This window comes from Narcine bancroftii, unplaced genomic scaffold (assembly GCF_036971445.1).
Source record: "Narcine bancroftii isolate sNarBan1 unplaced genomic scaffold, sNarBan1.hap1 Scaffold_166, whole genome shotgun sequence".
NCBI lineage: Eukaryota > Metazoa > Chordata > Chondrichthyes > Torpediniformes > Narcinidae > Narcine > Narcine bancroftii.
This window is the reverse complement of record NW_027211901.1, coordinates 2,168,773-2,196,052: the sequence shown is the minus strand read 5'-3', so window position 1 is coordinate 2,196,052 and position 27,280 is coordinate 2,168,773.

Genomic DNA, 27,280 nt, shown 5'->3' with positions numbered 1-27,280 from the left:
CACATTTTCCTATCCGTTCTCCCTGCTCCCTTTGGTTTCCCACTGTTCTGCATTTTTCCACACGGTTCCCCGATTTTTCCAATCTGTTCCCATGCTCCATTTGCTTCCCCTCCTTTCTGCAATATTCCCCACTGTTCCCCACTTTTTCCAATCCATTCCCCCTGCTCCTTTTGGTTCCCCACTGATCTGCAGAACTCCCCACGATTCCCCACTTTTTCCAATCTGTTCCCCCTGCTCCGTTTGGTTCTCCTTTATTCTGCAGTGTTCCCCACGGTTCCATTCTTTTCCGAGCTGTTCCCCCTGCTCCCTTTGGTTCCGCAGTGTTCTGCAGTGTTCCCCACGGTTACCCACTTTTTCCAAACCGTTCCCCCTGCTCCCTTTGGTTCCCCTCTGTCCTGCAGTGTTCCCCACGGTTACCAACTTTTTCCAATCCATTCCCCCTGTTCCCTTTGGTTCCCCTCTGTCCTGCATTTTCCCCCATATTTCCCCACTTTTCCAATCCGTTCCCCTTGCTCCCTTTAGTTCCCCTCTGTACTGCAGTGCTCCCCACGGTTCCCCACATTTTCCAATCCATTCTCCCTTCTCCCTTTGGTTTCCCACTGTTCTACATTTTTCCACACGTTTCCCCGATTTTTCCAATCTGTTCCCATGCTCCATTTGCTTCCCTTCTTTTCTGCAATATTCCCCACTGTTCCCCACTCTTTGCAATCTGTTCCCCCTGCTCCCTTTGGTTCCCCACTGTTCTGCAGTGTTCGCCAACGGTTCCCCACTTTTTCCAACCTGTACCTCCTGTTCCCTTTGGTTCCCCTCTGTCCTGCAGTGTTCCCCACGGTTCCACACTTTTTCCAATCTGTTCGCCGTGCTCTCTTTGGTTCCTCTCTGTTCTACAGTGTTCCCCACAGTTCCCCACTTTTTCCAATCTGTTCCCCCTGCTCCCTTTGGTTCCCCTCCGTCCTGCACTGTCCTCCATGGTTTCCCAATTTTTCCAATCTCTTCCCCGTGCTCCTTTGGTTCCCCTCTGTTGTTCAGTGTTCCGAACGGTTCCCCACTTTTTCCAATCCGTTCCCCCTGCTTCCTTTGATTCCCCTCTGTTCTGCAGTGTTCCACACTGTTCCCCACTTTTTCCAATCCGTTCACCCTGCTCCCGTTGTTTCTCCACTCTTCTGCATTTTCCACTCCGTTCCCCACTTTTTCCAACCTGTTCCCCCTTCTCCTTGGGCTCCCCTCTGTTCTGCATTTTTCCCCACAGTTTCCACTTTTTCCAATCTGTTCCCCCTGCTCCCGTTGGTTCCCCTCTATTCTGCAGTTTTCTATACAGTTCCCCACATTTTCCAATCCGTTACCCCTGCTCCCTTTGGTTCCCCTCTGTTCTGCAGGGTTCTCCACGGTTCCCGACTTTTTCCAATCTGTTCCTCCTGCTCTCTTTGGTTCCCCACTGTTCTGCATTTTTCCACACAGTTCCCCACTTTTTCCAATCTGATCCCCCTGCTCCCTTTGATTCCCCACTGTTCTGCAGTGTTCCCCACTTCTCAACTTTTTTCCGATATGTTCGTCCTGCTCCCTTTCGTTCCCCTCTGTTCTGCAGTGTTTCCCACGGTTCCCAACTTTTTCCAATCCGTTCCCACTGCTCCCTTTCGTTCCCCACTGTTTTGCAGTGTTCGCCACGGTTCCGCACTTTTTCCAATCTATTCTCCACGTTCCCTTTAATTCCCCTATGTTCTGCAGTGTTCCACACAGTTCCCCACTTGTTCCAATCTGTTTCCCCCGCTCCCTTTGGTTCCCCACGGTTCCCCACTTTTCCGAGTTCTTCCCTCTGCTCACTTTGGGTCCTCTCTGTTCTGCAGTATTCCCCATGGTTCCCCACTTTTTCCAATCAGTTCGCCCTGCTCTCTTTGTTTCCCCCTGTCCTGCAATGTTCTCCACGGTTCCCTACTTTTTCCAATCAATTCCCCCTGCTCCTTTTGGTTCCCCACTGTTCTGCAGAACTCCCCACGATACCCCACTTTTTTCCAATCTGTACCCCCTGCTCCGTTTGGTTCTCCTTTATTCTGCAGTGTTCCCAACGGTTCCCCACTTTTCCGAGCTGTTCCCCCTGCTCCCTTTGGTTCCCCTCTGTTCTGCAGTGTTCCCCACAGTTCCCCACTTTTTCCAATCCGTTCCCCCTGTGCCCTTTCTTTCCCCTCTGTCCTGCATTGTCCTTCGCGATTCCCCACTTTTTCCAATCCGTTGCACCTGCTCCCTTGGTTCCCCTCTGCTCTTCAGTGTTCCCCATGGTTCCACAATTTTTCCAATGTATACCCCATGCTCCCTTTGTTTCCTCAAGCTTCTGCATTTTTCCACACTGTTCCCCACTTTTTCCAATCTGTTTCCCCCGATCCCTTTGGTTCCCCACTATTCTGCAGTATTCCCCACTTTTCCACTATTTTCGAATTTGTTCGCCGTGATCGCTTTGGTTCCTCTCTGTCTGCATTGTTCTTCACAGTTCCCCACTTTATCCAATCCCTTCCCCCCTGCTCCCTTTGGTTCCCCTCTGTCCTGCAGTGTTCCCCACTTCTCAACTTCTTTCCGATATGCTCGCCGTGTTCCATTTCTTTCCCCTCTGTTCTGCAGTGTTTCCCACGGTTCCCCACTTTTTCCAATCCGTTCCCGCTGCTCCCTTTGGTTCCCCACTGTTTTGCAGTGTTCGCCATGGTTCTGCACTTTTTCCAATCTGTTCCCCATGCTCCGTTTAGTTCCCCTCTATCTGCAATGTTCCCCAAGGTGCACACTTTTTCGAATCTGTTCACCCTGCTCCCTTTGTTTCCCCTCTGTCCTGCAGTGTTCCCCACGTTTCCCCACTTTTTCCAATCAGTTCGCCCTGCTCCCTTTGTTTCCCCTCTGTCCTCCAATGTTCTCCACGGTTCCCCACTTTTTCCACTCCATTCCCCCTGATCCTTTTGGTTCCCCACTGTTCTGCAGAACTCCCCACGATTCCCCACTTTTTCCAATCTGTTCCCCTGCTCCGTTTGGTTCTCCTTTATTCTGCAGTGTTACCGAAGGTTCCCCACTTTTCCGAGCTGTTCCCCCTGCTCCCTTTGGTTCTGCAGTGTTCTGCAGTGTTCCCCACGGTTACCCACTTTTTCCAAACCGTTCCCCCTGCTCCCTTTGGTTCCCCTCTGTCCTGCAGTGTTCCCCACGGTTACCCACTTATTCCAATCCATTCCCCCTGCTCCCTTTGGTTCCCCTCTGTCCTGCATTTTCCCCCACAGTTCCCCACTTTTCCAATCCGTTCCCCCTGCTCCCTTTAGTTCCCCTCTGTACTGCAGTGCTCTCCACAGTTCCCCGCATTTTCCAATCCGTTCTCCCTGCTCCCTTTGGTTTCCCACTGTTCTGCATTTTTCCACACGGTTCCCCAATTTTCCCAATCTGTTCCCATGCTCCATTTGGTTCCCCTCTTTTCTGCAATATTCCCCACTGTTCCCCACCTTTTGCAATCTGTTCCCACTGCTCCCTTTGGTTCCCCACTGTTCTGCAGTGTTCGCTAACGGTTCCCCACTTTTTACAACCTGTACCTCCTGTTCCCTTTGGTTCCCCTCTGTCCTGCAGTGTTCCCCACGGTTCCACACTTTTTCCAATCTGTTCGCCGTGCTCTCTTTGGTTCCCCTCAGTTCTACAATGTTCCCTACAGTTCCCCACTTTATCCAATCTTTTCCCCCTGCTCCCTTTGGTTCCCTCCGTCCTGCACTGTCCTCCATGGTTTCCCAATTTTTCCAATCTCTTCCCCGTGCTCCTTTGGTTCCCCTCTGTTGTGCAGTGTTCCGAACGGTTCCCCACTTTTTCCAAACCGTTCCCCCTGCTCCCTTTGGTTCCCCTCTGTCCTGCAGTGTTCCCCACGGTTACCCACTTATTCCTATCCATTCCCCCTGCTCCCTTTGGTTCCCCTCTGTCCTGCATTTTCCCCCACAGTTCCCCAGTTTTCCAATCCGTTCCCCCTGCTCCCTTTAGTTCCCCTCTGTACTGCAGTGCTCTCCACGGTTCCCCGCATTTTCCAATCCGTTCTCCCTGCTCCCTTTGGTTTCCCACTCTTCTGCATTTTTCCACAAGGTTCCCCAATTTTTCCAATCTGTTCCCATGCTCCATTTTGTTCCCCTCTTTTCTGCAATATTCCCCACTGTTCCCCACCTTTTGCAATCTGTTCCCCCTGCTCCCTTTGGTACCCCACTGTTCTGCAGTGTTCGCTAACGGTTCCCCACTTTTTACAACCTGTACCTCCTGTTCCCTTTGGTTCCCCTCTGTCCTGCAGTGTTCCCCACGGTTCCACACTTTTTCCAATCTGTTCGTCGTGCTCTCTTTGGTTCCCCTCAGTTCTACAATGTTCCCCACAGTTCCCCACTTTATCCAATCTTTTCCCCCTGCTCCCTTTGGTTCCCCTCCGTCCTGCACTGTCCTCCATGGTTTCCCAATTTTTCCAATCTCTTCCCCGTGCTCCTTTGGTTCCCCTCTGTTGTGCAGTGTTCCGCACGGTTCCCCATATTTTCCTATCCGTTCTCCCTGCTCCCTTTGGTTTCCCACTGTTCTGCATTTTTCCACACGGTTCCCCGATTTTTCCAAGCTGTTCCCATGCTCCATTTGCTTCCCCTCCTTTCTGCAATATTCCCCACTGTTCCCCACTTTTTCCAATCCATTCCCCCTGCTCCTTTTGGTTCCCCACTGTTCTGCAGAACTCCCCACGATTCCCCACTTTTTCCAATCTGTTCCCCCTGCTCCGTTTGGTTCTCCTTTATTCTGCAGTGTTCCCCACGGTTCCATTCTTTTCCGAGCTGTTCCCCCTGCTCCCTTTAGTTCCGCAGTGTTCTGCAGTGTTCCCCACGGTTACCCACTTTTTCCAAACCGTTCCCCCTGCTCCCTTTGGTTCCCCTCTGTCCTGCAGTGTTCCCCACGGTTACCAACTTTTTCCAATCCATTCCCCCTGTTCCCTTTGGTTCCCCTCTGTCCTGCATTTTCCCCCATATTTCCCCACTTTTCCAATCCGTTCCCCTTGCTCCCTTTAGTTCCCCTCTGTACTGCAGTGCTCCCCACGGTTCCCCACATTTTCCAATCCATTCTCCCTGCTCCCTTTGGTTTCCCACTGTTCTACATTTTTCCACACGTTTCCCCGATTTTTCCAATCTGTTCCCATGCTCCATTTGCTTCCCTTCTTTTCTGCAATATTCCCCACTGTTCCCCACTTTTTGCAATCTGTTCCCCCTGCTCCCTTTGGTTCCCCACTGTTCTGCAGTGTTCGCTAACGGTTCCCCACTTTTTACAACCTGTACCTCCTGTTGCCTTTGGTTCCCCTCTGTCCTGCAGTGTTCCCCACGGTTCCACACTTTTTCCAATCTGTTCGTCGTGCTCTCTTTGGTTCCCCTCAGTTCTACAATGTTCCCCACAGTTCCCCACTTTATCCAATCTTTTCCCCCTGCTCCCTTTGGTTTGCCTCCGTCCTGCACTGTCCTCCATGGTTTCCCAATTTTTCCAATCTCTTCCCCGTGCTCCTTTGGTTCCCCTCTGTTGTGCAGTGTTCCGCACGGTTCCCCACATTTTCCTATCCGTTCTCCCTGCTCCCTTTGGTTTCCCACTGTTCTGCATTTTTCCACACGGTTCCCCGATTTTTCCAATCTGTTCCCATGCTCCATTTGCTTCCCCTCCTTTCTGCAATATTCCCCACTGTTCCCCACTTTTTCCAATCCATTCCCCCTGCTCCTTTTGGTTCCCCACTGTTCTGCAGAACTTCCCACGATTCCCCACTTTTTCCAATCTGTTCCCCCTGCTCCGTTTGGTTCTCCTTTATTCTGCAGTGTTCCCCACGGTTCCATTCTTTTCCGAGCTGTTCCCCCTGCTCCCTTTGGTTCCGCAGTGTTCTGCAGTGTTCCCCACGGTTACCCACTTTTTCCAAACCGTTCCCCCTGCTCCCTTTGGTTCCCCTCTGTCCTGCAGTGTTCCCCACGGTTACCAACTTTTTCCAATCCATTCCCCCTGTTCCCTTTGGTTCCCCTCTGTCCTGCATTTTCCCCCATATTTCCCCACTTTTCCAATCCGTTCCCCTTGCTCCCTTTAGTTCCCCTCTGTACTGCAGTGCTCCCCACGGTTCCCCACATTTTCCAATCCATTCTCCCTGCTCCCTTTGGTTTCCCACTGTTCTACATTTTTCCACACGTTTCCCCGATTTTTCCAATCTGTTCCCATGCTCCATTTGCTTCCCTTCTTTTCTGCAATATTCCCCACTGTTCCCCACTTTTTGCAATCTGTTCCCCCTGCTCCCTTTGGTTCCCCTCTGTCCTGCAGTGTTCCCCACGGTTCCACACTTTTTCCAATCTGTTCGCCGTGCTCTCTTTGGTTCCTCTCTGTTCTACAGTGTTCCCCACAGTTCCCCACTTTTTCCAATCTGTTCCCCCTGCTCCCTTTGGTTCCCCTCCGTCCTGCACTGTCCTCCATGGTTTCCCAATTTTTCCAATCTGTTCCCCCTGCTCCGTTTGGTTCTCCTTTATTCTGCAGTGTTCCCCAAGGTTCCCCACTTTTCCGAGCTGTTCCCCCTGCTCCCTTTGGTTCTGCAGTGTTCTGCAGTGTTCCCCACGGTTACCCACTTTTTCCAAACCGTTCCCCCTGCTCCCTTTGGTTCCCCTCTGTCCTGCAGTGTTCCCCACGGTTACCCACTTATTCCAATCCATTCCCCCTGCTCCCTTTGGTTCCCCTCTGTCCTGCATTTTCCCCCACAGTTCCCCACTTTTCCAATCTGTTCCCCCTGCTCCCTTTAGTTCCCCACAATACTGCAGTGCTCTCCATGGTTCCCCACATTTTCCAATCCGTTCTCCCTGCTCCCTTTGGTTTCCCACTGTTCTGCATTTTTCCACACGGTTCCCCAATTTTTCCAATCTGTTCCCATGCTCCATTTGGTTCCCCTCTTTTCTGCAATATTCCCCACTGTTCCCCACCTTTTGCAATCTGTTCCCCCTGCTCCCTTTGGTTCCCCACTGTTCTGCAGTTTTCGCTAACGGTTCCCCATTTTTTAAAACCTGTACCTCCTGTTCCCTTTGGTTCCCCTCTGTCCTGCAGTGTTCCCCACGGTTCCACACTTTTTGCAATCTGTTCGCCGTGCTCTCTTTGGTTCCCCTCAGTTCTACAATGTTCCCCACAGTTCCCAACTTTATCCAATCTGTTCTTCCTGCTCCCTTTGGTTCCCCTCCGTCCTGCACTGTCCTCCATGGTTTCCCAATTTTTCCAATCTCTTCCCCGTGCTCCTTTGGTTCCCCTCTGTAGTGCAGTGTTCCGAACGGCTCCCCACTTTTTCCAATCCGTTCCCCCTGCTTCCTTTGATTCCCTTCTGTTCTGCAGTGTTCCACACTGTTCCCCAAATTTTCCAATCCGTTCACCCTACTCCCTTTGTTTCTCCACTCTTCTCAATTTTTCCACACCGTTCCCCACTTTTTCCAATCTGTTCGCCCTTCTCCTTGGGTTCCCCTCTGTTCTGCAGTTTACCCCACAGTTTCCACTTTTTCCAATCTGTTCACCCTGCTCCCTTTGGTTTCCCCTCTATTCTGCAGTATTCTATACAGTTCCCCACATTTTCCAATCTGTTCCTCCTGCTCCCTTTCGTTCCCCTCTGTTCTGCAGTGTTTCCCACGGTTCCCCACTTTTTCCAATCCGTTCCCGCTGCTCCGTTTGGTTCTCCACTGTTTTGCAGTATTCGCCACGGTTCCGCACTTTTTCCAATCTGTTCCCCCTGCTCCCTTTGGTTCCCCTCCGTCCTGCACTGTCCTCCATTGTTTCCCAATTTTTCCAATCTTTTCCCCGTGCTCCTTTGTTTCCCCTCTGTTGTGCAGTGTGCCTAACGGTTCCCCACTTTTTCCAATCTGTTCGCCCTGCTCCTATTGGTTCCCCTCTGTTCTGCAGTGTTCCCCACAGTTCCCCACTTTTTCCAATCCGTTCCCCCTGTGCCCTTTTTTTCCCCTCTGTCCTGCATTGTCCTTCACGATTCCTCACTTTTTCCAATTCGTTCCACCTGCTCCCTTGGTTCCCCTCTGTTCTGCAGTGTTCCCCACGGTTCCGCAATTTTTCCAATGTATACCCCCTGCTCCCTTTGTTTCCTTACTCTTCTGCATTTTTCCACACTGTTTCCCAATTTTTCCAATCTCTTCCCCATGCTCCTTTGTTTCCCCTCTGTTGTGCAGTTTTCCGAACGGTTCCCGACTTTTTCCAATCTGTTCCTCCTGCTCCCTTTGGTTCCCCACTGTTCTGCATTTTTCCACACAGTTCCCCACTTTTTCCAATCTGTTCCCCCTGCTCCCTTTGATTCCCCACTGTTCTGCAGTGTTCCCCACTTCTCAACTTTTTTCCGATATATTCGTCCTTCTCCCTTTCGTTCCCCTCTGTTCTGCAGTGTTTCCCACGGTTCCCAACTTTTTCCAATTCATTCCCACTGCTCCCTTTGTTTCCCCTCTGTCCTGCAGTGTTCCCCACGTTTCTCCACTTTTTCCAATCAGTTCGCCCTGCTCCCTTTGTTTCCCCTCTGTCCTGCAATGTTCTCCACGCTTCCCCACTTTTTCCAATCCATTCCCCCTGCTCCTTTTGGTTCCCCACTGTTCTGCAGAACTCCCCACGATTCACCACTTTTTCCAATCTGTTCCCCCTGCTCCATTTGGTTCTCCTTTATTCTGCGTTGTTACCCAAGGTTCCCCACTTTTCCGAGCTGTTCCCCCTGCTCCCTTTGGTTCCCCTCCGTCCTGCACTGTCCTACATGGTTTCCCAATTTTTCCAATCTCTTCCCCGTGCTCCTTTGGTTCCCCTCTGTTGTGCAGTCTTCCGAACGGTTCCCCACTTTTTCCAATCCGTTCCCCCTGCTTCCTTTGATTCCCCTCTGTTCTGCAGTGTTCCACACTGTTCCCCACTTTTTCCAATCCGTTCTCCCTGCTCCCGTTGTTTCTCCACTCTTCTGCATTTTCCACACCGTTCCCCACTTTTTCCAATCTGTTCCCCCTTCTCCTTGGGCTCCCCTCTGTTCTGCAGTTTTCCCCACAGTTTCCACTTTTTCCAATCTGTTCCCCCTGCTCCCGTTGGTTCCCCTCTATTCTGCAGTTTTCTATACAGTTCCCCACATTTTCCAATCCGTTACCCCTGCTCCCTTTGTTTCCCCTCTGTCCTGCAATGTTCTCCACGGTTCCCCACTTTTTCCAATCCATTCCCCCTGCTCCTTTTGGTTCCCCACTGTTCTGCAGAACTCCCCACGATTCCCCACTTTTTCCAATCTGTTCCTCCTGCTCCGTTTGGTTCTCCTTTATTCTGCAGTGTTACCCAAGGGTCCCCACTTTTCCGATCTGTTCCCCCTGCTCCCTTTGGTTCTGCAGTGTTCTGCAGTGTTCCCCACGGTTACCCACTTTTTCCAAACCGTTCCCCCTGCTCCCTTTGGTTCCCCTCTGTCCTGCATGTTCCCCACGGTTACCCACTTATTCCAATCCATTCCCCCTGCTCCCTTTGGTTCCCCTCTGTCCTGCATTTTCCCCCACAGTTCCCCACTTTTCCAATCCGATCCCCCTGCTCCCTTTATTTCCCCTCTGTACTGCAGTGCTCTCCACGGTTTCCCGCATTTTCCAATCCGTTCTCCCTGCTCCCTTTGGTTTCCCACTGTTCTACATTTTTCCACACGGTTCCCCAATTTTTCCAATCTTTCCCATGCTCCATTTGGTTCCCCTCTTTTCTGCAATATTCCCCACTGTTCCCCACCTTTTGCAATCTGTTCCCACTGCTCCCTTTGGTTCCCCACTGTTCTGCAGTGTTCGCTAACGGTTCCCCACTTTTTCCAACCTGTACCTCCTGTTCCCTTTGGTTCCCCTCTGTCCTGCAGTGTTCCCCACGGTTCCACACTTTTTCCATTCTGTCCGCCGTGCTCTCTTTGGTTCCCCTCAGTTCTACAATGTTCCCCACAGTTCCCCACTTTATCCAATCTTTTCCCCCTGCTCCCTTTGGTTCCCCTCCGTCCTGCACTGTCCTCCATGGTTTCCCAATTTTTCCAATCTCTTCCCCGTGCTCCTTTGGTTCCCCTCTGTTGTGCAGTGTTTCGAACGGTTCCCCACTTTTTCCAATCCGTTCTCCCTGATCCCTTTGGTTTCCCACTGTTCTGCATTTTTCCACACGGTTCGCCAATTTTTCCAATCTGTTCCCATGATCCATTTGGTTCCCCTCTTTTCTGCAATATTCCCCACTGTTCCCCACCTTTTGCAATCTGTTCCCCCTGCTCCCTTTGGTTCCCCTCCGTCCTGCACTGTCCTACATGGTTTCCCAATTTTTCCAATCTCTTCCCCGTGCTCCTTTGGTTCCCCTCTGTTGTGCAGTCTTCCGAACGGTTCCCCACTTTTTCCAATCCGTTCCCCCTGCTTCCTTTGATTCCCTTCTGTTCTGCAGTGTTCCACACTGTTCCCCAATTTTTCCAATCCGTTCACCCTGCTCCCATTGTTTCTCCACTCTTCTGCATTTTTCCACACCGTTCCCCTCTTTTTCCAATCTGTTCGCCCTTCTCCTTGGGCTCCCCTCTGTTCTGCAGTTTACCCCACAGTTTCCACTTTTTCCAATCTGTTCCCCCTGCTCCCTTTGCTTTCCCCTCTATTCTGCAGTATTCTATACAGTTCCCAACATTTTCCAATCCGTTACCCCTGCTCCCTTTGGTTCCCCTCTGTTCTGCAGTGTTCTCCACGGTTCCCGTCTTTTTCCAATCTGTTCTCCTGCTCCCTTTGGTTCCCCACTGTTCTGCATTTTTCCACACAATTCCCCACTTTTTCCAATCTGTTCCCCCTGCTCCCTTTGTTTCCTCACTCTTCTGCATTTTTCCACACTGTTCGCCACTTTTTCCAATCTGATCCCCCTGCTCCCTTAGTTTCCTCACTCTTCTGCATTTTTGCACACTGTTCCCCACTTTTTCCAATCTGTTTCCCCCGATCCCTTTGGTTCCCCACTGTTCTGCAGTATTCCCCACTTTTCCACTATTTTCGAATTTGTTCGCCGTGATCGCTTTGGTTCCCCTCTTTTCTGCAATATTCCCCACTGTTCCCCACCTTTTGCAATCTGTTCCCCCTGCTCCCTTTGGTTCCCCACTGTTCTGCAGTTTTCGCTAACGGTTCCCCATTTTTTAAAACCTGTACCTCCTGTTCCCTTTGGTTCCCCTCTGTCCTGCAGTGTTCCCCACGGTTCCACACTTTTTGCAATCTGTTCGCCGTGCTCTCTTTGGTTCCCCTCAGTTCTACAATGTTCCCCACAGTTCCCAACTTTATCCAATCTGTTCTTCCTGCTCCCTTTGGTTCCCCTCCGTCCTGCACTGTCCTCCATGGTTTCCCAATTTTTCCAATCTCTTCCCCGTGCTCCTTTGGTTCCCCTCTGTAGTGCAGTGTTCCGAACGGCTCCCCACTTTTTCCAATCCGTTCCCCCTGCTTCCTTTGATTCCCTTCTGTTCTGCAGTGTTCCACACTGTTCCCCAAATTTTCCAATCCGTTCACCCTACTCCCTTTGTTTCTCCACTCTTCTCAATTTTTCCACACCGTTCCCCACTTTTTCCAATCTGTTCGCCCTTCTCCTTGGGTTCCCCTCTGTTCTGCAGTTTACCCCACAGTTTCCACTTTTTCCAATCTGTTCACCCTGCTCCCTTTGGTTTCCCCTCTATTCTGCAGTATTCTATACAGTTCCCCACATTTTCCAATCTGTTCCTCCTGCTCCCTTTCGTTCCCCTCTGTTCTGCAGTGTTTCCCACGGTTCCCCACTTTTTCCAATCCGTTCCCGCTGCTCCGTTTGGTTCTCCACTGTTTTGCAGTATTCGCCACGGTTCCGCACTTTTTCCAATCTGTTCCCCCTGCTCCCTTTGGTTCCCCTCCGTCCTGCACTGTCCTCCATTGTTTCCCAATTTTTCCAATCTTTTCCCCGTGCTCCTTTGTTTCCCCTCTGTTGTGCAGTGTGCCTAACGGTTCCCCACTTTTTCCAATCTGTTCGCCCTGCTCCTATTGGTTCCCCTCTGTTCTGCAGTGTTCCCCACAGTTCCCCACTTTTTCCAATCCGTTCCCCCTGTGCCCTTTTTTTCCCCTCTGTCCTGCATTGTCCTTCACGATTCCTCACTTTTTCCAATTCGTTCCACCTGCTCCCTTGGTTCCCCTCTGTTCTGCAGTGTTCCCCACGGTTCCGCAATTTTTCCAATGTATACCCCCTGCTCCCTTTGTTTCCTTACTCTTCTGCATTTTTCCACACTGTTTCCCAATTTTTCCAATCTCTTCCCCATGCTCCTTTGTTTCCCCTCTGTTGTGCAGTTTTCCGAACGGTTCCCGACTTTTTCCAATCTGTTCCTCCTGCTCCCTTTGGTTCCCCACTGTTCTGCATTTTTCCACACAGTTCCCCACTTTTTCCAATCTGTTCCCCCTGCTCCCTTTGATTCCCCACTGTTCTGCAGTGTTCCCCACTTCTCAACTTTTTTCCGATATATTCGTCCTTCTCCCTTTCGTTCCCCTCTGTTCTGCAGTGTTTCCCACGGTTCCCAACTTTTTCCAATTCATTCCCACTGCTCCCTTTGTTTCCCCTCTGTCCTGCAGTGTTCCCCACGTTTCTCCACTTTTTCCAATCAGTTCGCCCTGCTCCCTTTGTTTCCCCTCTGTCCTGCAATGTTCTCCACGCTTCCCCACTTTTTCCAATCCATTCCCCCTGCTCCTTTTGGTTCCCCACTGTTCTGCAGAACTCCCCACGATTCACCACTTTTTCCAATCTGTTCCCCCTGCTCCATTTGGTTCTCCTTTATTCTGCGTTGTTACCCAAGGTTCCCCACTTTTCCGAGCTGTTCCCCCTGCTCCCTTTGGTTCCCCTCCGTCCTGCACTGTCCTACATGGTTTCCCAATTTTTCCAATCTCTTCCCCGTGCTCCTTTGGTTCCCCTCTGTTGTGCAGTCTTCCGAACGGTTCCCCACTTTTTCCAATCCGTTCCCCCTGCTTCCTTTGATTCCCCTCTGTTCTGCAGTGTTCCACACTGTTCCCCACTTTTTCCAATCCGTTCTCCCTGCTCCCGTTGTTTCTCCACTCTTCTGCATTTTCCACACCGTTCCCCACTTTTTCCAATCTGTTCCCCCTTCTCCTTGGGCTCCCCTCTGTTCTGCAGTTTTCCCCACAGTTTCCACTTTTTCCAATCTGTTCCCCCTGCTCCCGTTGGTTCCCCTCTATTCTGCAGTTTTCTATACAGTTCCCCACATTTTCCAATCCGTTACCCCTGCTCCCTTTGTTTCCCCTCTGTCCTGCAATGTTCTCCACGGTTCCCCACTTTTTCCAATCCATTCCCCCTGCTCCTTTTGGTTCCCCACTGTTCTGCAGAACTCCCCACGATTCCCCACTTTTTCCAATCTGTTCCTCCTGCTCCGTTTGGTTCTCCTTTATTCTGCAGTGTTACCCAAGGGTCCCCACTTTTCCGATCTGTTCCCCCTGCTCCCTTTGGTTCTGCAGTGTTCTGCAGTGTTCCCCACGGTTACCCACTTTTTCCAAACCGTTCCCCCTGCTCCCTTTGGTTCCCCTCTGTCCTGCATGTTCCCCACGGTTACCCACTTATTCCAATCCATTCCCCCTGCTCCCTTTGGTTCCCCTCTGTCCTGCATTTTCCCCCACAGTTCCCCACTTTTCCAATCCGATCCCCCTGCTCCCTTTATTTCCCCTCTGTACTGCAGTGCTCTCCACGGTTTCCCGCATTTTCCAATCCGTTCTCCCTGCTCCCTTTGGTTTCCCACTGTTCTACATTTTTCCACACGGTTCCCCAATTTTTCCAATCTTTCCCATGCTCCATTTGGTTCCCCTCTTTTCTGCAATATTCCCCACTGTTCCCCACCTTTTGCAATCTGTTCCCACTGCTCCCTTTGGTTCCCCACTGTTCTGCAGTGTTCGCTAACGGTTCCCCACTTTTTCCAACCTGTACCTCCTGTTCCCTTTGGTTCCCCTCTGTCCTGCAGTGTTCCCCACGGTTCCACACTTTTTCCATTCTGTCCGCCGTGCTCTCTTTGGTTCCCCTCAGTTCTACAATGTTCCCCACAGTTCCCCACTTTATCCAATCTTTTCCCCCTGCTCCCTTTGGTTCCCCTCCGTCCTGCACTGTCCTCCATGGTTTCCCAATTTTTCCAATCTCTTCCCCGTGCTCCTTTGGTTCCCCTCTGTTGTGCAGTGTTTCGAACGGTTCCCCACTTTTTCCAATCCGTTCTCCCTGATCCCTTTGGTTTCCCACTGTTCTGCATTTTTCCACACGGTTCGCCAATTTTTCCAATCTGTTCCCATGATCCATTTGGTTCCCCTCTTTTCTGCAATATTCCCCACTGTTCCCCACCTTTTGCAATCTGTTCCCCCTGCTCCCTTTGGTTCCCCTCCGTCCTGCACTGTCCTACATGGTTTCCCAATTTTTCCAATCTCTTCCCCGTGCTCCTTTGGTTCCCCTCTGTTGTGCAGTCTTCCGAACGGTTCCCCACTTTTTCCAATCCGTTCCCCCTGCTTCCTTTGATTCCCTTCTGTTCTGCAGTGTTCCACACTGTTCCCCAATTTTTCCAATCCGTTCACCCTGCTCCCATTGTTTCTCCACTCTTCTGCATTTTTCCACACCGTTCCCCTCTTTTTCCAATCTGTTCGCCCTTCTCCTTGGGCTCCCCTCTGTTCTGCAGTTTACCCCACAGTTTCCACTTTTTCCAATCTGTTCCCCCTGCTCCCTTTGCTTTCCCCTCTATTCTGCAGTATTCTATACAGTTCCCAACATTTTCCAATCCGTTACCCCTGCTCCCTTTGGTTCCCCTCTGTTCTGCAGTGTTCTCCACGGTTCCCGTCTTTTTCCAATCTGTTCTCCTGCTCCCTTTGGTTCCCCACTGTTCTGCATTTTTCCACACAATTCCCCACTTTTTCCAATCTGTTCCCCCTGCTCCCTTTGTTTCCTCACTCTTCTGCATTTTTCCACACTGTTCGCCACTTTTTCCAATCTGATCCCCCTGCTCCCTTAGTTTCCTCACTCTTCTGCATTTTTGCACACTGTTCCCCACTTTTTCCAATCTGTTTCCCCCGATCCCTTTGGTTCCCCACTGTTCTGCAGTATTCCCCACTTTTCCACTATTTTCGAATTTGTTCGCCGTGATCGCTTTGGTTCCTCTCTGTCTGCAGTGTTCTTCACAGTTCCCCACTTTATCCAATCCGTTCCCCCCTGCTCCCTTTGGTTCCCCTCTGTCCTGCAGTGTTCCCCACTTCTCAACTTCTTTCCGATATGCTCGCCGTGCTCCATTTCGTTCCCCTCTGTTCTGCAGTGTTTCCCACGGTTCCCCACTTTTTCCAATCCGTTCCCGCTGCTCCCTTTGGTTCCCCACTGTTTTGCAGTGTTCGCCATGGTTCTGCACTTTTTCCAATCTGTTCCCCATGCTCCGTTTAGTTCCCCTCTATTCTGCCGTGTTCCCCAAGGTGCACACTTTTTCGAATCTGTTCACCCTGCTCCCTTTGTTTCCCCTCTGTCCTGCAGTGTTCCCCACGTTTCCCCACATTTACCAATCAGATCGCCCTGCTCCCTTTGTTTTCCCTCTGTCCTGCAATGTTCTCCACGGTTCCCCACTTTTTTCCAATCCATTCCCCCTGCTCCTTTTGGTTCCCCACTGTTCTGCAGAACTCCCCACGATTCCCCACTTTTTCCAATCTGTTCCCCCTGCTCCGTTTGGTTCTCCTTTATTCTGCAGTGTTCCCCAAGGTTCCCCACTTTTCCGAGCTGTTCCCCCTGCTCCCTTTGGTTCCCCTCCGTCCTGCACTGTCCTACATGGTTTCCCAATTTTTCCAATCTCTTCCCCGTGCTCCTTTGGTTCCCCTCTGTTGTGCAGTCTTCCGAACGGTTCCCCACTTTTTCCAATCCGTTCCCCCTGCTTCCTTTGATTCCCTTCTGTTCTGCAGTGTTCCACACTGTTCCCCAATTTTTCCAATCCGATCACCCTGCTCCCATTGTTTCTCCACTCTTCTGCATTTTTCCACACCGTTCCCCACTTTTTCCAATCTGTTCGCCCTTCTCCTTGGGCTCCCCTCTGTTCTGCAGTTTACCCCACAGTTTCCACTTTTTCCAATCTGTTCCCCCTGCTCCCTTTGCTCTCCCCTCTATTCTGCAGTATTCTATACAGTTCCCCACATTTTCCAATCCGTTACCCCTGCTCCCTTTGGTTCCCCTCTGTTCTGCAGTGTTCTCCACGGTTCCCGACTTTTTCCAATCTGTTCTCCTGCTCCCTTTGGTTCCCCACTGTTCTGCATTTTTCCACACAATTCCCCACTTTTTCCAATCTGTTCCCCCTGCTCCCTTTGTTTCCTCACTCTTCTGCATTTTTCCACACTGTTCGCCACTTTTTCCAATCTGATCCCCCTGCTCCCTTTGTTTCCTCACTCTTCTGCATTTTTGCACACTGTTCCCCACTTTTTCCAATCTGTTTCCCCCGATCCCTTTGGTTCCCCACTGTTCTGCAGTATTCCCCACTTTTCCACTATTTTCGAATTTGTTCGCCGTGATCGCTTTGGTTCCTCTCTGTCTGCAGTGTTCTTCACAGTTCCCCACTTTATCCAATCCGTTCCCCCCTGCTCCCTTTGGTTCCCCTCTGTCCTGCAGTGTTCCCCACTTCTCAACTTCTTTCCGATATGCTCGCCGTGCTCCATTTCGTTCCCCTCTGTTCTGCAGTGTTTCCCACGGTTCCCCACTTTTTCCAATCCGTTCCCGCTGCTCCCTTTGGTTCCCCATGTTTTGCAGTGTTCGCCATGGTTCTGCACTTTTTCCAATCTGTTCCCCATGCTCCGTTTAGTTCCCCTCTATTCTGCCGTGTTCCCCAAGCTGCACACTTTTTCGAATCTGTTCACCCTGCTCCCTTTGTTTCCCCTCTGTCCTGCAGTGTTCCCCACGTTTCCCCACATTTACCAATCAGATCGCCCTGCTCCCTTTGTTTTCCCTCTGTCCTGCAATGTTCTCCACGGTTCCCCACTTTTTTCCAATCCATTCCCCCTGCTCCTTTTGGTTCCCCACTGTTCTGCAGAACTCCCCACGATTCCCCACTTTTTCCAATCTGTTCCCCCTGCTCCGTTTGGTTCTCCTTTATTCTGCAGTGTTCCCCAAGGTTCCCCACTTTTCCGAGCTGTTCCCCCTGCTCCCTTTGGTTCTGCAGTGTTCTGCAGTGTTCCCCACGGTTACCCACTTTTTCCAAACCGTTCCCCCTGCTCCCTTTGGTTCCCCTCTGTCCTGCAGTGTTCCCCACGGTTACCCACTTATTCCAATCCATTCCCCCTGCTCCCTTTGGTTCCCCTCTGTCCTGCATTTTCCCCCACAGTTCCCCACTTTTCCAATCTGTTCCCCCTGCTCCCTTTAGTTCCCCACAATACTGCAGTGCTCTCCATGGTTCCCCACATTTTCCAATCCGTTCTCCCTGCTCCCTTTGGTTTCCCACTGTTCTGCATTTTTCCACACGGTTCCCCAATTTTTCCAATCTGTTCCCATGCTCCATTTGGTTCCCCTCTTTTCTGCAATATTCCCCACTGTTCCCCACCTTTTGCAATCTGTTCCCCCTGCTCCCTTTGGTTCCCCACTGTTCTGCAGTTTTCGCTAACGGTTCCCCATTTTTTAAAACCTGTACCTCCTGTTCCCTTTGGTTCCCCTCTGTCCTGCAGTGTTCCCCACGGTTCCACACTTTTTGCAATCTGTTCGCCGTGCTCTCTTTGGTTCCCCTCAGTTCTACAATGTTCCCCACAGTTCCCAACTTTATCCAATCTGTTCTTCCTGCTCCCTTTGGTTCCCCTCCGTCCTGCACTGTCCTCCATGGTTTCCCAATTTTTCCAATCTCTTCCCCGTGCTCCTTTGGTTCCCCTCTGTAGTGCAGTGTTCCGAACGGTTCCCCACTTTTTCCAATCCGTTCCCCCTGCTTCCTTTGATTCCCTTCTGTTCTGCAGTGTTCCACACTGTTCCCCAAATTTTCCAATCCGTTCACCCTACTCCCTTTGTTTCTCCACTCTTCTCAATTTTTCCACACCGTTCCCCACTTTTTCCAATCTGTTCGCCCTTCTCCTTGGGTTCCCCTCTGTTCTGCAGTTTACCCCACAGTTTCCACTTTTTCCAATCTGTTCACCCTGCTCCCTTTGGTTTCCCCTCTATTCTGCAGTATTCTATACAGTTCCCCACATTTTCCAATCTGTTCCTCCTGCTCCCTTTCGTTCCCCTCTGTTCTGCAGTGTTTCCCACGGTTCCCCACTTTTTCCAATCCGTTCCCGCTGCTCCGTTTGGTTCTCCACTGTTTTGCAGTATTCGCCACGGTTCCGCACTTTTTCCAATCTGTTCCCCCTGCTCCCTTTGGTTCCCCTCCGTCCTGCACTGTCCTCCATTGTTTCCCAATTTTTCCAATCTTTTCCCCGTGCTCCTTTGTTTCCCCTCTGTTGTGCAGTGTGCCTAACGGTTCCCCACTTTTTCCAATCTGTTCGCCCTGCTCCTATTGGTTCCCCTCTGTTCTGCAGTGTTCCCCACAGTTCCCCACTTTTTCCAATCCGTTCCCCCTGTGCCCTTTTTTTCCCCTCTGTCCTGCATTGTCCTTCACGATTCCTCACTTTTTCCAATTCGTTCCACCTGCTCCCTTGGTTCCCCTCTGTTCTGCAGTGTTCCCCACGGTTCCGCAATTTTTCCAATGTATACCCCCTGCTCCCTTTGTTTCCTTACTCTTCTGCATTTTTCCACACTGTTTCCCAATTTTTCCAATCTCTTCCCCATGCTCCTTTGTTTCCCCTCTGTTGTGCAGTTTTCCGAACGGTTCCCGACTTTGTCCAATCTGTTCCTCCTGCTCCCTTTGGTTCCCCACTGTTCTGCATTTTTCCACACAGTTCCCCACTTTTTCCAATCTGTTCCCCCTGCTCCCTTTGATTCCCCACTGTTCTGCAGTGTTCCCCACTTCTCAACTTTTTTCCGATATATTCGTCCTTCTCCCTTTCGTTCCCCTCTGTTCTGCAGTGTTTCCCACGGTTCCCAACTTTTTCCAATTCATTCCCACTGCTCCCTTTGTTTCCCCTCTGTCCTGCAGTGTTCCCCACGTTTCTCCACTTTTTCCAATCTGTTCCCCCTGCTCCCTTTGATTCCCCACTGTTCTGCAGTGTTCCCCACTTCTCAACTTTTTTCCGATATATTCGTCCTTCTCCCTTTCGTTCCCCTCTGTTCTGCAGTGTTTCCCACGGTTCCCAACTTTTTCCAATCCATTCCCCCTGCTCCTTTTGGTTCCCCACTGTTCTGCAGAACTCCCCACGATTCACCACTTTTTCCAATCTGTTCCCCCTGCTCCATTTGGTTCTCCTTTATTCTGCGTTGTTACCCAAGGTTCCCCACTTTTCCGAGCTGTTCCCCCTGCTCCCTTTGGTTCCCCTCCGTCCTGCACTGTCCTACATGGTTTCCCAATTTTTCCAATCTCTTCCCCGTGCTCCTTTGGTTCCCCTCTGTTGTGCAGTCTTCCGAACGGTTCCCCACTTTTTCCAATCCGTTCCCCCTGCTTCCTTTGATTCCCCTCTGTTCTGCAGTGTTCCACACTGTTCCCCACTTTTTCCAATCCGTTCTCCCTGCTCCCGTTGTTTCTCCACTCTTCTGCATTTTCCACACCGTTCCCCACTTTTTCCAATCTGTTCCCCCTTCTCCTTGGGCTCCCCTCTGTTCTGCAGTTTTCCCCACAGTTTCCACTTTTTCCAATCTGTTCCCCCTGCTCCCGTTGGTTCCCCTCTATTCTGCAGTTTTCTATACAGTTCCCCACATTTTCCAATCCGTTACCCCTGCTCCCTTTGTTTCCCCTCTGTCCTGCAATGTTCTCCACGGTTCCCCACTTTTTCCAATCCATTCCCCCTGCTCCTTTTGGTTCCCCACTGTTCTGCAGAACTCCCCACGATTCCCCACTTTTTCCAATCTGTTCCTCCTGCTCCGTTTGGTTCTCCTTTATTCTGCAGTGTTACCCAAGGGTCCCCACTTTTCCGATCTGTTCCCCCTGCTCCCTTTGGTTCTGCAGTGTTCTGCAGTGTTCCCCACGGTTACCCACTTTTTCCAAACCGTTCCCCCTGCTCCCTTTGGTTCCCCTCTGTCCTGCATGTTCCCCACGGTTACCCACTTATTCCAATCCATTCCCCCTGCTCCCTTTGGTTCCCCTCTGTCCTGCATTTTCCCCCACAGTTCCCCACTTTTCCAATCCGATCCCCCTGCTCCCTTTATTTCCCCTCTGTACTGCAGTGCTCTCCACGGTTTCCCGCATTTTCCAATCCGTTCTCCCTGCTCCCTTTGGTTTCCCACTGTTCTACATTTTTCCACACGGTTCCCCAATTTTTCCAATCTTTCCCATGCTCCATTTGGTTCCCCTCTTTTCTGCAATATTCCCCACTGTTCCCCACCTTTTGCAATCTGTTCCCACTGCTCCCTTTGGTTCCCCACTGTTCTGCAGTGTTCGCTAACGGTTCCCCACTTTTTCCAACCTGTACCTCCTGTTCCCTTTGGTTCCCCTCTGTCCTGCAGTGTTCCCCACGGTTCCACACTTTTTCCATTCTGTCCGCCGTGCTCTCTTTGGTTCCCCTCAGTTCTACAATGTTCCCCACAGTTCCCCACTTTATCCAATCTTTTCCCCCTGCTCCCTTTGGTTCCCCTCCGTCCTGCACTGTCCTCCATGGTTTCCCAATTTTTCCAATCTCTTCCCCGTGCTCCTTTGGTTCCCCTCTGTTGTGCAGTGTTTCGAACGGTTCCCCACTTTTTCCAATCCGTTCTCCCTGATCCCTTTGGTTTCCCACTGTTCTGCATTTTTCCACACGGTTCGCCAATTTTTCCAATCTGTTCCCATGATCCATTTGGTTCCCCTCTTTTCTGCAATATTCCCCACTGTTCCCCACCTTTTGCAATCTGTTCCCCCTGCTCCCTTTGGTTCCCCTCCGTCCTGCACTGTCCTACATGGTTTCCCAATTTTTCCAATCTCTTCCCCGTGCTCCTTTGGTTCCCCTCTGTTGTGCAGTCTTCCGAACGGTTCCCCACTTTTTCCAATCCGTTCCCCCTGCTTCCTTTGATTCCCTTCTGTTCTGCAGTGTTCCACACTGTTCCCCAATTTTTCCAATCCGTTCACCCTGCTCCCATTGTTTCTCCACTCTTCTGCATTTTTCCACACCGTTCCCCTCTTTTTCCAATCTGTTCGCCCTTCTCCTTGGGCTCCCCTCTGTTCTGCAGTTTACCCCACAGTTTCCACTTTTTCCAATCTGTTCCCCCTGCTCCCTTTGCTTTCCCCTCTATTCTGCAGTATTCTATACAGTTCCCAACATTTTCCAATCCGTTACCCCTGCTCCCTTTGGTTCCCCTCTGTTCTGCAGTGTTCTCCACGGTTCCCGTCTTTTTCCAATCTGTTCTCCTGCTCCCTTTGGTTCCCCACTGTTCTGCATTTTTCCACACAATTCCCCACTTTTTCCAATCTGTTCCCCCTGCTCCCTTTGTTTCCTCACTCTTCTGCATTTTTCCACACTGTTCGCCACTTTTTCCAATCTGATCCCCCTGCTCCCTTAGTTTCCTCACTCTTCTGCATTTTTGCACACTGTTCCCCACTTTTTCCAATCTGTTTCCCCCGATCCCTTTGGTTCCCCACTGTTCTGCAGTATTCCCCACTTTTCCACTATTTTCGAATTTGTTCGCCGTGATCGCTTTGGTTCCTCTCTGTCTGCAGTGTTCTTCACAGTTCCCCACTTTATCCAATCCGTTCCCCCCTGCTCCCTTTGGTTCCCCTCTGTCCTGCAGTGTTCCCCACTTCTCAACTTCTTTCCGATATGCTCGCCGTGCTCCATTTCGTTCCCCTCTGTTCTGCAGTGTTTCCCACGGTTCCCCACTTTTTCCAATCCGTTCCCGCTGCTCCCTTTGGTTCCCCACTGTTTTGCAGTGTTCGCCATGGTTCTGCACTTTTTCCAATCTGTTCCCCATGCTCCGTTTAGTTCCCCTCTATTCTGCCGTGTTCCCCAAGGTGCACACTTTTTCGAATCTGTTCACCCTGCTCCCTTTGTTTCCCCTCTGTCCTGCAGTGTTCCCCACGTTTCCCCACATTTACCAATCAGATCGCCCTGCTCCCTTTGTTTTCCCTCTGTCCTGCAATGTTCTCCACGGTTCCCCACTTTTTTCCAATCCATTCCCCCTGCTCCTTTTGGTTCCCCACTGTTCTGCAGAACTCCCCACGATTCCCCACTTTTTCCAATCTGTTCCCCCTGCTCCGTTTGGTTCTCCTTTATTCTGCAGTGTTCCCCAAGGTTCCCCACTTTTCCGAGCTGTTCCCCCTGCTCCCTTTGGTTCTGCAGTGTTCTGCAGTGTTCTCCACGGTTACCCACTTTTTCCAAACCGTTCCCCCTGCTCCCTTTGGTTCCCCTCTGTCCTGCAGTGTTCCCCACGGTTACCCACTTATTCCAATCCATTCCCCCTGCTCCCTTTGGTTCCCCTCTGTCCTGCATTTTCCCCCACAGTTCCCCACTTTTCCAATCCGTTCCCCCTGCTCCCTTTAGTTCCCCACAATACTGCAGTGCTCTCCATGGTTCCCCACATTTTCCAATCCGTTCTCCCTGCTCCCTTTGGTTTCCCACTGTTCTGCATTTTTCCACACGGTTCCCCAATTTTTCCAATCTGTTCCCATGCTCCATTTGGTTCCCCTCTTTTCTGCAATATTCCCCACTGTTCCCCACCTTTTGCAATCTGTTCCCCCTGCTCCCTTTGGTTCCCCACTGTTCTGCAGTTTTCGCTAACGGTTCCCCATTTTTTAAAACCTGTACCTCCTGTTCCCTTTGGTTCCCCTCTGTCCTGCAGTGTTCCCCACGGTTCCACACTTTTTGCAATCTGTTCGCCGTGCTCTCTTTGGTTCCCCTCAGTTCTACAATGTTCCCCACAGTTCCCAACTTTATCCAATCTGTTCTCCCTGCTCCCTTTGGTTCCCCTCCGTCCTGCACTGTCCTCCATGGTTTCCCAATTTTTCCAATCTCTTCCCCGTGCTCGTTTGGTTCCCCTCTCTAGTGCAGTGTTCCGAACGGTTCCCCACTTTTTCCAATCCGTTCCCCCTGCTTCCTTTGATTCCCTTCTGTTCTGCAGTGTTCCACACTGTTCCCCAAATTTTCCAATCCGTTCACCCTGCTCCATTTGTTTCTCCACTCTTCTCAATTTTTCCACACCGTTCCCCACTTTTTCCAATCTGTTCGCCCTTCTCCTTGGGTTCCCCTCTGTACTGCAGTTTACCCCACAGTTTCCACTTTTTCCAATCTGTTCACCCTGCTCCCTTTGGTTTCCCCTCTATTCTGCAGTATTCTATAGTTCCCCACATTTTCCAATCTGTTCCTCCTGCTCCCTTTCGTTCCCCTCTGTTCTGCAGTGTTTCCCACGGTTCCCCACTTTTTCCAATCCGTTCCCGCTGCTCCGTTTGGTTCTCCACTGTTTTGCAGTGTTCGCCACGGTTCCGCACTTTTTCCAATCTGTTCCCCCTGCTCCCTTTGGTTCCCCTCCGTCCTGCACTGTCCTCCATTGTTTCCCAATTTTTCCAATCTTTTCCCCGTGCTCCATTGTTTCCCCTCTGTTGTGCAGTGTGCCTAACGGTTCCCCACTTTTTCCAATCTGTTCGCCCTGCTCCTATTGGTTCCCCTCTGTTCTGCAGTGTTCCCCACAGTTCCCCACTTTTTCCAATCCGTTCCCCCTGTGCCCTTTTTTTCCCCTCTGTCCTGCATTGTCCTTCACGATTCCTCACTTTTTCCAATTCGTTCCACCTGCTCCCTTGGTTCCCCTCTGTTCTGCAGTGTTCCCCACGGTTCCGCAATTTTTCCAATGTATACCCCCTGCTCCCTTTGTTTCCTTACTCTTCTGCATTTTTCCACACTGTTTCCCAATTTTTCCAATCTCTTCCCCATGCTCCTTTGTTTCCCCTCTGTTGTGCAGTGTTCCGAACGGTTCCCGACTTTTTCCAATCTGTTCCTCCTGCTCCCTTTGGTTCCCCACTGTTCTGCATTTTTCCACACAGTTCCCCACTTTTTCCAATCTGTTCCCCCTGCTCCCTTTGATTCCCCACTGTTCTGCAGTGTTCCCCACTTCTCAACTTTTTTCCGATATATTCGTCCTTCTCCCTTTCGTTCCCCTCTGTTCTGCAGTGTTTCCCACGGTTCCCAACTTTTTCCAATCCATTCCCACTGCTCCCTTTGTTTCCCCTCTGTCCTGCAGTGTTCTCCACGGTTCCCCACTTTTTTCCAATCCATTCCCCCTGCTCCTTTTGGTTCCCCACTGTTCTGCAGAACTCCCCACGATTCCCCACTTTTTCCAATCTGTTCCCCCTGCTCCGTTTGGTTCTCCTTTATTCTGCAGTGTTCCTCAAGGTTCCCCACTTTTCCGAGCTGTTCCCCCTGCTCCCTTTGGTTCTGCAGTGTTCTGCAGTGTTCTCCACGGTTACCCACTTTTTCCAAACCGTTCCCCCTGCTCCCTTTGGTTCCCCTCTGTCCTGCAGTGTTCCCCACGGTTACCCACTTATTCCAATCCATTCCCCCTGCTCCCTTTGGTTCCCCTCTGTCCTGCATTTTCCCCCACAGTTCCCCACTTTTCCAATCCGTTCCCCCTGCTCCCTTTAGTTCCCCACAATACTGCAGTGCTCTCCATGGTTCCCCACATTTTCCAATCCGTTCTCCCTGCTCCCTTTGGTTTCCCACTGTTCTGCATTTTTCCACACGGTTCCCCAATTTTTCCAATCTGTTCCCATGCTCCATTTGGTTCCCCTCTTTTCTGCAATATTCCCCACTGTTCCCCACCTTTTGCAATCTGTTCCCCCTGCTCCCTTTGGTTCCCCACTGTTCTGCAGTTTTCGCTAACGGTTCCCCATTTTTTAAAACCTGTACCTCCTGTTCCCTTTGGTTCCCCTCTGTCCTGCAGTGTTCCCCACGGTTCCACACTTTTTGCAATCTGTTCGCCGTGCTCTCTTTGGTTCCCCTCAGTTCTACAATGTTCCCCACAGTTCCCAACTTTATCCAATCTGTTCTCCCTGCTCCCTTTGGTTCCCCTCCGTCCTGCACTGTCCTCCATGGTTTCCCAATTTTTCCAATCTCTTCCCCGTGCTCGTTTGGTTCCCCTCTGTAGTGCAGTGTTCCGAACGGTTCCCCACTTTTTCCAATCCGTTCCCCCTGCTTCCTTTGATTCCCTTCTGTTCTGCAGTGTTCCACACTGTTCCCCAAATTTTCCAATCCGTTCACTCTGCTCCCTTTGTTTCTCCACTCTTCTCAATTTTTCCACACCGTTCCCCACTTTTTCCAATCTGTTCGCCCTTCTCCTTGGGTTCCCCTCTGTTCTGCAGTTTACCCCACAGTTTCCACTTTTTCCAATCTGTTCACCCTGCTCCCTTTGGTTTCCCCTCTATTCTGCAGTATTCTATAGTTCCCCACATTTTCCAATCTGTTCCTCCTGCTCCCTTTCGTTCCCCTCTGTTCTGCAGTGTTTCCCACGGTTCCCCACTTTTTCCAATCCGTTCCCGCTGCTCCGTTTGGTTCTCCACTGTTTTGCAGTATTCGCCACGGTTCCGCACTTTTTCCAATCTGTTCCCCCTGCTCCCTTTGGTTCCCCTCCGTCCTGCACTGTCCTCCATTGTTTCCCAATTTTTCCAATCTTTTCCCCGTGCTCCTTTGTTTCCCCTCTGTTGTGCAGTGTGCCTAACGGTTCCCCACTTTTTCCAATCTGTTCGCCCTGCTCCTATTGGTTCCCCTCTGTTCTGCAGTGTTCCCCACAGTTCCCCACTTTTTCCAATCCGTTCCCCCTGTGCCCTTTTTTTCCCCTCTGTCCTGCATTGTCCTTCACGATTCCTCACTTTTTCCAATTCGTTCCACCTGCTCCCTTGGTTCCCCTCTGTTCTGCAGTGTTCCCCACGGTTCCGCAATTTTTCCAATGTATACCCCCTGCTCCCTTTGTTTCCTTACTCTTCTGCATTTTTCCACACTGTTTCCCAATTTTTCCAATCTCTTCCCCATGCTCCTTTGTTTCCCCTCTGTTGTGCAGTGTTCCGAACGGTTCCCGACTTTTTCCAATCTGTTCCTCCTGCTCCCTTTGGTTCCCCACTGTTCTGCATTTTTCCACACAGTTCCCCACTTTTTCCAATCTGTTCCCCCTGCTCCCTTTGATTCCCCACTGTTCTGCAGTGTTCCCCACTTCTCAACTTTTTTCCGATATATTCGTCCTTCTCCCTTTCGTTCCCCTCTGTTCTGCAGTGTTTCCCACGGTTCCCAACTTTTTCCAATCCATTCCCACTGCTCCCTTTGTTTCCCCTCTGTCCTGCAGTGTTCCCCACGTTTCTCCACTTTTTCCAATCAGTTCGCCCTGCTCCCTTTGTTTCCCCTCTGTCCTGCAATGTTCTCCACGCTTCCCCACTTTTTCCAATCCATTCCCCCTGCTCCTTTTGGTTCCCCACTGTTCTGCAGAACTCCCCACGATTCACCACTTTTTCCAAACTGTTCCCCCTGCTCCGTTTGGTTCTCCTTTATTCTGCGTTGTTACCCAAGGTTCCCCACTTTTCCGAGCTGTTCCCCCTGCTCCCTTTGGTTCCCCTCCGTCCTACACTGTCCTACATGGTTTCCCAATTTTTCCTATCTCTTCCCCGTGCTCCTTTGGTTCCCCTCTGTTGTGCAGTCTTCCGAACGGTTCCCCACTTTTTCCAATCCGTTCCCCCTGCTTCCTTTGATTCCCTTCTGTTCTGCAGTGTTCCACACTGTTCCCCAATTTTTCCAATCCGATCACCCTGCTCCCATTGTTTCTCCACTCTTCTGCATTTTTCCACACCGTTCCCCACTTTTTCCAATCTGTTCGCCCTTCTCCTTGGGCTCCCCTCTGTTCTGCAGTTTACCCCACAGTTTCCACTTTTTCCAATCTGTTCCCCCTGCTCCCTTTGCTCTCCCCTCTATTCTGCAGTATTCTATACAGTTCCCCACATTTTCCAATCCGTTACCCCTGCTCCCTTTGGTTCCCCTCTGTTCTGCAGTGTTCTCCACGGTTCCCGACTTTTTCCAATCTGTTCTCCTGCTCCCTTTGGTTCCCCACTGTTCTGCATTTTTCCACACAATTCCCCACTTTTTCCAATCTGTTCCCCCTGCTCCCTTTGTTTCCTCACTCTTCTGCATTTTTCCACACTGTTCGCCACTTTTTCCAATCTGATCCCCCTGCTCCCTTTGTTTCCTCACTCTTCTGCATTTTTGCACACTGTTCCCCACTTTTTCCAATCTGTTTCCCCCGATCCCTTTGGTTCCCCACTGTTCTGCAGTATTCC